The following is a 9,383-nucleotide window of genomic DNA, read 5'->3' on the forward strand; positions in this document are numbered from 1 at the left end:
ATATATGTGTAAGAATGTATTTTTAATACAAATATAAATAAATATATATTATATATAGATATATATTATATAAATATATGTATATTTTATATATTATATAAAATATGTTATAGTATATATGATATATATTATATACAAAGAAATACATAAAAGAAATATATTTTTTGTATTTTTTTATATATTCTTACATATATATGTAAGAATTCTATATCTATAGAATAGATATAGATTATATAAGAATTATTATAATTTTGAAATTAGGAGGCTCTCAGGTAAAGATAAAAAATAAAATAAAAAAATAATTTTAAAAAATCCAATGTTGATTTGTGTTAGTGCCTGGTCCACTAAGAAGAATTTTCCATCTAATGGGCACTGAAGTGTCCTTTTGACCTCTAGAATTCACTGCCAAGGCACTAATGAACCACCTGAGAGGGTGGAAATTCAGACTTTGAATGCCTGAAGGGTTTTGCAGCTTTGGGGGAGTCTGAGCATGCCCTGATTGCCACACAGAGCCGGACATTTATTTCCTCCAAGCTCTGAATTCCACTGGAACACCAGACTTCAGAAATCCTTTCAGTTCCATCATTATTCCAGCAAGTGGGAAGGCCTGAGCAAGGTGCCTCTGGTTGCCACAGGAGGTGGTTGTGGTTGTGGCAGCTCTGCTCCCAAAATTGAGATTATCAATCACAATTTGGTCATTATCGGCTTGCAGGAAAATCCTTCGCCTGAAAATATTTGCGGCTTTTCCAGCAAAATACTAAAAATCTCCAGCACTTCAGAGTTTGGAATCATTGAATTATTTTTTTTATTTTCTTTAAGATTGCAGGAATGTTTGGATTATTTGCCTCTGCAGGTGATTTTTAATAGGAGTGTTTGTTTCCTTGCTGGGCTCATACAAAGACACAGGACAATGTCCTTGATTTTACAAAATCTTTTGGAATCAGAGGATTCTGCAGCCGAGAGAGAAAGTGAATTTAAAGGGAGATAGAAAATGTTTTAACAAACTGAGAGCTGTTTTCATTGCAAATTTCTGGTTGCTCCTGCAGAAAACAGGGAAATAATCTGGTCATCGAGGACAATCCCAGGTCCAGGGTGACAGCTCAATACCCAGCCTGGAAAATCCCTGCTTTATTCCTGGGCTGGGTTGGGAATCACCTCTGGGAGCATTCAGAAAAACAAGAAAATATTCTTGAATTATAATATAAATCATCTTAGACCAAACTCCAGCCCCAAATCCTCCTGTCCCCACCCCAGGCAGTGCCAGGAGAGCAGGAGGTGGATGGAAACAAAATTGGGATGCTCATGATGCAATGGGATTCCAATGGGATCCAGCAGCACTGGTTTTACTGGGATTCTCTAACAAAAATGTCAGGATTGTCTCCACATCTGGCCTTCTGGAGCTCTCTGCTTCCACACCTCTGGAACTCAGCAAATCCCAGTTTAAATTGTGAATTTCCAGTGGGAAGTTCCTGAGGTCACAGGCTGGTTGCAGTAGGGGCTTCACTAATGGTTAATTAATTGTACAAACACATTAACTGTTGATAGGCAGAGAGTGGCTGGCACGAATAACAATTAAAGGTAAATTATCAGCCCCAGCTCTGAGCAAACCCAAATTGAGAAACGCTGATTTAATCTCTGCTGAGAGTCCCCGGGCACAAAACTGCTGGGGAAAACTTCCGTGCTGCCAAATTAAGGAACAATTCCAAGTTGGGTTTAGTCCTGTTTTTCTTATTTTTCCTCTAATCCTTGTTTTAAAACCAAAGGAACCCCCCCACCACTCTTGCCACAGGAAGATGTTTTGTGATTATCACACATCCCTCATGTTTATTGAGCTCAATAAACAACTCAAAGGCAGCTTGTAGGAAATGAATCCTCCCCTGCATTATCTTGTTATCTGGATTTCCTCTGGAAGAGAGAGTGCTGCAATTGTTCTGTTTGCATTTTGAATTATAATAGAAATCAGCTTGCAAGGGGAAAATAATTGGCTTCCCCACACAGGTGATTCTCACCTTTCCAGGTTGTGTGTTTGGGCTGCAGGACTCAGGGCAAATACTGAATTAAAAATTGACTTCAGAGGCAGACGGACTATCCAGTTATCTGGGCATTTATCAGCTCTTTCAAGAATAAAATCAGATCTTGAAGAATAGAGTAGTAAAAATATCCATGTGAAGTTTCCCCTGCTGAAACCAAGGCTCTGCTGTCACTTTTTTTGTCATTTGGCTCATTCCTAAGCAAAACACCAAAGTCCTGTCAGCACCAAATCCACCAAGGGTGGTGGTGATGGAGAGAAATCTTCACACCACAGCAGGACGAGCACTTTTAAATTAAAGCACCTTTTTAAAGTGCTTTAATTGTCTCAAAACTTGAAACAGAAGAAAAGAAGAAGAAAAGGATGGGCAAATACTGAAATGATCCCATCCCTGGCTGGGCCTGGGCTGGTGGAGATGAGCTGAGATGTTTGGATGTTTCCAGTGGAGGACAGTGTTGATTTGGGAAGGTTTATTATGTTATTGGGAGGGTTTATTACTTTCTCAGGGAGGTGGGCTAAGACAGACATTTTCTATAGGAAAAAATGCTCTGGGAAGTCATCTAAGGTTTTATTTTTGAAGCAGAAGAGCTCACCGTGGCTTTCTGAGATTTTTCACTGGAACACCAACTCTGTTTTTTATTATTGAACCTGAGGGTTTGATAAATTCTGAGTTCTGTCTTCTTAAGCTTTTGCCTTGGTAGGGAAGCTGAAAGCACATTTTTTTTTTCCAAAGTCTCTCTCCAGCTCTCTTTGGAACCCTTTTAGGCACTGGAAGAGGCTCTAAATTCTCCTTGAAACCCTCTCCTGTCCAGGTAAACATTCCCAGCTCTCCCAGAGCAGAGGCAGAACAGAAACTGAACCAGTTCCTCAAGACTCAGCACTTATTAATTAGAAGATGAGGTAAATAATTGCTGCACCATAAAGGCTTGGGCGAAGATAAAGTTGTAAAGGTGCCAAGAATAAACTAATTGAAACAGAATTACATCAAACATTTGCCTCCTATCAAGTTGGGCTCAGTGTTTGTTTTGGGAGCCCTGGCAGAGGAGATGTTGAATATCTGAGCAACTGCTCGCAGGGAAACACTGGGACCAATAAAGGATCTGAGCCTCCAAGTGCCTCAGCACTTCAAAAATGTCATTAAAAGTCACTCCACGAGATAAGGACTAAATATATATTCTGGCTCTCCCACCCCAGCTCGCTGTTAGAAATGTGTATTATAAAATTGGCTTTTCACAAGATGTGTGCTACATGATTAATAATGTTGTGGTAAGGATATAGGATGTAAGTTTTTTATTTCTGCTATTAGTAAAGAAAATTAGGCATGATGGTAGTAGTTGATATAAGTCTGCTTAAACTGTCTGTTTGGTTGAAATAACATCCAGTGAACATGTTAAAAAGACTCTGCTACTGATACACCAACTATCAACATCTCCCATCTGAAAAAAGCATAAACCAAGGCCCAAGCTGGAGGTGATAATGAAGACACAGACACGAAACACATCAAGAAATCAAAGCATGGAGGATCTTCGTTAATAAAATGAGATTTTTAAGCAGTGAGAAGCAGCTCCCAACCTCAACAAGGGGTGATCCCAACGATGACCAAAGCAGGGATCAGCTCTGGGAAATGTTCAAATGGAATATTCCCCATGGAATCCATATCTCCCCCAGGCCATTTCCTATCTTGAAGTTAACATACATTCAGTGCAATTATCACCTCCCCAAGGTCATTTAGAGGGAGCACAGATAGTTTTTTCACTCTATCAGAGCCACAGAAAGGATTCCCTTCACTTAAAACCAGACCGGTAAGAAAATAAAGAAAATATTCCCATTACCAGGAAAACCAGGCTCAGGTTGAGGAGATTTCGCCAGGAGCAACAAGAGAGAAGGGAAGGGAAGGGAAGGGAAGGGAAGGGAAGGGAAGGGAAGGGAAGGGAAGGGAAGGGAAGGGAAGGGAAGGGAAGGGAAGGGAAGGGAAGGGAAGGGAAGGGAAGGGAAGGGAAGGGAAGGGAAGGGAAGGGAAGGGAAGGGAAGGGAAGGGAAGGGAAGGGAAGGGAAGGGAAGGGAAGGGAAGGGAAGGGAAGGGAAGGGAAGGGAAGGAAAGGAAAGGAAAGGAAAGGAAAGGAAAGGAAAGGAAAGGAAAGGAAAGGAAAGGAAAGGAAAGGAAAGGAAAGGAAAGGGAGAACTGCTGTTGGAATATGAAATTGCATTAAGCTGTGGTTAAAAATTAATCCCACTTCTAATTGGAAATACTCGGAAATTAATGGTGAAATCATTACAGGAATACATTAAAAGGTTACCACTGTCAGTTTTTAATGGGTTGAATTTCATTATCAGACGGGGCCATAAAACCAACTGGCTTTCAGGAGGTGAATTTCCACCTTCCAGGATTTTCCCCACCTTGTTTATTCCTTCAGCTTTGATGTTGGTTTCACCCATGTCTGTATTTGCATAAATCTTTGAAGCTGCCTTTTCCCCCTGTCCTTTCTCCAATCCTTTTCCTTCCTTGCTTTCCTGGATCTTTTTCCCTCTTGCTCATTTTCCTCCCCAATTTTTCAGTTCCTGGGATGCCATTTTTTACACTTGTTCTGATTTTCCCAGGCCTTTATTTAAGCTGCTCATAGTCTCTCAAATCCTTCGCTGAAGCCAAATCTTTGGATTTTATATTTTATTTTGTCTGACCAAACGCTAAACCTAAATAATACCAAAAATTATTTAAATTTCTCCCTTCATTTTGTTCCCTGTTGATGTTTTGAAAATTAGGTGATAGATCTTCCAGTCTGATAAATAATATACATTAAAATATGCATTTTTAATATACATTAAACATTTAATCTGAGGCAGATTTTTATTGCATTGTTCTCTTAATCCCTGTAATTGATATATCCTCTCATATATGTTGAAAAATATTCATTTTTACAACTGTTCCTCAATGTCCCTGTGACTCTTTAGGTTCTGTGTTCACGCAGAAACCAAGTCATTCTTCTCTTCCTATTTTAGTTCATTTTAAATTTATTTTTAGCACATTTATTAAACATTTAAGAAACATAAGGAGAGCCCTTGAAATAAATAGCTGAGCCTTGCCAAACTGTTTTTTTATTATTAATGAGATACACAAAATGCAGAGATTTGCTGCGCCATGAATCTTGAAAAGTGCTTATAATAAAAATATTTATCTCAAGATTCCTCCTGAATCAGTGTTTTATGGTAATTAGCAGCGAGTAATGGCGATTTGCTGAGTTATATTTCAAATTTTGAATCACCTTAACCCAAATTTCAGTTATTAGTATTCTATTCTCATGAACTGTTTCCATGTGCAATCCTGGTGTTATCCCAAATCCCTGCCGGTGCTTTGGGGAGGATGTGCCCCCCACAAAAGGATGGGAATTAATAACCTGGAGCTGGAATTGGACAATTAAACCCCAAAACGCAAATGAACCAAAACTTATAATAGTGTGAGGCCTTGTGACTGGTCAGCCATTTGTGACCATTTTGAGTCCATTTTGTGACCATTTTGGGTCCATTCTGTGATCATTTTGGGTCAGCCACTTTGTGATCATGTTGGGTCCATTTTGGGTCCATTTTATGATCATGTTGGGTCCATTTTGGGTCCATTTTGTGACCATTTTGGGTCCATTTTGTGACCATTTTGGGTCCATTTTATGACCATTTTGTGATCATTTTGTGATCATTTTGGGTCCGTTTTGTGTCCATTTTGGATCCATTTTGTGACCATTTTGTGATCATTTTGGGTCCATTTTGTGATCATTTTTAGTCCATTTTGTGATCATTTTGGGTCCATTCTGTGCCCATTTTGTGACCATTTTGGGTCCATTTTGGATCCATTTTGTGACCATTTTGTGATCATTTTGTGTCCATTTTGGGTCCATTTTGTGACCATTTTTGGGTCCACCTTGGGTGTAGCCCTGGCCAGGCTCTTGTCCTGCCCAAGGTGGATCCTAAAGGCCTTTTAATAAACCTCTATTTTATTCTCCAGCTCAGTCCAGTCTCTGTTCCAGCCCAGCCTTCCCAAGGCACCCCAATGAGCTCCCAGCCCTTTTCCTCCCAAACCCCAAACCCAGCCTGGCTGGGGGAAGGATTTCACTGTTTGCCGAGGCTGCTGCTCCATTTTTGGCCAAGGTTTAATTCATTACAAGTTAAACCCTGCTCTTTGAAGTTGTCATTTTAATCAGTACTGCGAGTTTCATGCTGTTGCAGTTAGGATCTGTTTATTAAAAAAAAAAAAACAACAAACATGAAAACATCTTAAATTTAGTCTTGCTTATTGAACCGTGGCTAAAACCATCATCATGCGGCATTTGGGGTCATGGTGAAGGTTCTTCTGAGCTCTGAGGGGAATTTCTGACCCATAAACCAGAACACGTCTGATTTTTTTATTTCTTTACATTTGCACTGTAATAAAATTTATTGACATACGAGGAGAGGACAGATCTGTAAATGAGGAAATGTGGGAGCCCAGAGAGCACTGGGGCAGAATTTGTCTCGTTTCATTATTTCCATTTTTCACTTTTGCAATTCCATGGCCCTTCTGTCAAGCCTGGCAGATCCTGAAGATTGTCCAGGAGATTTAAACTTTGATTTTTCACTGAAATCTACCAAGTTTTTGTGTTTCTTTAACCCTTTCCCAAAAATCTTGATCTCACTGCTGGTGAAGCTGATGCTGCCCTTAATTAATTTTCAAACTCCAACCCTCAGACTGAAAAAATATCGTTTTGTTGGATGAGTTTTCTAATGAACATATCTAGTTCTGTGTCAGTAAATATCTATTTTTCACTGCTGTGCTGAATAATCACTGCTGCCAGCTTGTTTGGAGAGGAATCAAAGTGATGTCCCTCCAAATAACACAAATCACTGGTGCCTCAGACCCACAACGTGTTGAATTTCTACCAACAAGTTGCTTCTTGTATCTCCTGAAACATTTCCCATCCCATAAATCAAATATCAGCAAAACATCAAGTTGCGGCAACTCCTTAGGATGAAACAAAAAGCAATTTTTTTTTTTTGCAGAAGCTTCAAAGTGTGTGAGAGAAATCTCGTGGCTGAGACGGTTCAAAGGAGGATGAGGGAAACAAGCATTGAGGTGGGAGCAAATTCTAAAAGTTTGAGCGCTTTAATATTAAATAATTCTCTGTTTTAAGGAGCTGACCAACCATATGTAGACACAAAAAAAACCAAAACAAAAAAACAACCCAAAGAAAAACCAACCAAAACCAAAACCAAAACCAAAACCAAAACAAAACAAAAAAAACAACAAAAAAACCCCCCAAAAACACCCCCAAAAAAAAAAAAACAAAACAAAAAAACAAAAAAACAAAAAAAAAAAAAAAAAAAAAAAAAAAAAAAAAAAAAAAAAACCAAAGAAAAGTATTTTCTGTAATTATTTCTGTATCCTGCAAACAGTTTGGATACTCTGTGGTCATCTGGTTTTTGTACCCTCAGCAGTGCTTCTCTTAAAAGATGCAATGCAGAAATCTCTATTTGATGCCATCCTTTAGTACCTTTAGTTTAGAATCCTGAATTCCTTGGTTTTGCTGCCAATGTTTTCCACCAAAATGATATTTATCCTCATTTTTTTTCCTGCTGTCACAAAGTGTGCGTGGCAGAGCCGATCACAGAACTCTCAGAACCGCTGGAGATGTGAAAACTTCATTCCTATGGCCCAGAATTTTGGGGTTTTGGCTCATTTAGCTGAGCCCTGGTGCCCTTTTTTTTGCTGGCAGAGCCTCGTGTTTGCTGCCCCAGCTGAGGAATGTTCCATCAGTCAGTGCTCATCGCTCCAGCACATCCACATTTACATTCCCTTCCTTCCATTAATGTGCTTCCAATCATATTTTTATTTTTTTTTCCACAGCTATGTTATTTTGAAGCGTTTGAGTTCATTCTCATTCCCATCTCTAATGTCTCTGCTTGGTGTATTTGATTTTCCTAATTTCGTTTGGGTGAAATTCAATGATTTTTCACTTTTTTTTCTTTTTTTCTTTTTTTTTTTGCCATATCATTAGTGAAAATAAGAAATAATTTATCTCTCTGGTGGAGTATATTACAGCAGTTGTGTCAGTGATATTATAGAAGTGATTTTTTTTTTTTTTCTCCCTTTTGGGGTCCAGGGAACAAAAACCCTGGAGATTAATTTGTAATTTGTGGGCTGAAGAATGAGGATTTGAGTCACAGCTGACCACACGTCTTTAGACTCAGACAATCATTAAGGCTGGAAAAGACTTTCAAGATCATTAAGCCCAACCTTTGTATTTGCAGTTAACAAGGTGAATTCTGGCTAAAATATCCAAAGTGGTAGAGAGCCATTAAAAAATCCATTTTCTGCCATTGTTAGATGTAATTACATCCCTTCTTTACTGTGTATAATTGTCTTTTGGGTACATGTTTTTATTAGCAATCAGAGAAACACCACTAGCAGCCTAAAATATGAAATATTTTATATAAAATATGAAAACCTCATAGCCTTAGTGAAAGAAACTTAAATATGGGTTGATAGAACACAGAACTTTGGGATTACAATAATAAATATCAATTTTTGTTCTGTGTTTTTCATAGAAAAGATAAAAAAGAAGAAAAGTGCTGCAGAAAAATCTGAATTTTGCTTAGAAAGGATAAAAAAAAAGGGAGGAAAGGGTGTCTGTACTGAAGATTCAGAGTGTACATGCAATGCATTTAAGGAGCTGCTGAATCCAGACTTAAATTGTTAATTTATTCCACGTCATCTTTTAAAACTCATGAATAGCAACGATATTTCTCTCTAGTTTACTACAGAGCAGGTACTCGAGGTCATGAATCTCCTCTGCTTTAGTTATAAGATTCAGGAATTCTTGATCATAACCTTCAAATCTGATTTATTATTTTTTTTTCCACTTTCTCCTTCTGTTTTTCCTTTCTTCCCCCCCCCAACAGAGTTGCTGTTTTCTCAGTGTTCTCTCGTCCTCAAATGTCATTGTAAATCAGCCCTCCAGCTGTCTCCATTCCTCTGGCTCCTTCCACAATGCACTTATTAAATATAACAATAACAATAAATTATCTCCACTCCTCTGTTTAAATCACCAACATTTCTTTTGGTCAGGTTTTGCCAGCAAACCCTGCAGCCTCTCTTCTTGTCCTGCTCTCCAAAATTTCACTGCTGGCTCCTCTCTCCCATCTCCTTTTCCACCACTCCATCCTTGCTCCTTTTCCTTCTTCACAATATTCACCCCTGAGTATCTCACTGTGCCATCTACAGAAAAAGTCATCTTAAAATTCAGATATTCCAGCTTAAAATCGCTCTGCTCTTGAAAAAAAATCTTCTGGTGACATCAAGGAAAAATATTTGTGCAGGCTGGAATATGGG

Source organism: Zosterops lateralis, assembly GCF_965231275.1.
Source record: "Zosterops lateralis genome assembly, chromosome: 10".
NCBI classification, from domain to species: domain Eukaryota; kingdom Metazoa; phylum Chordata; class Aves; order Passeriformes; family Zosteropidae; genus Zosterops; species Zosterops lateralis.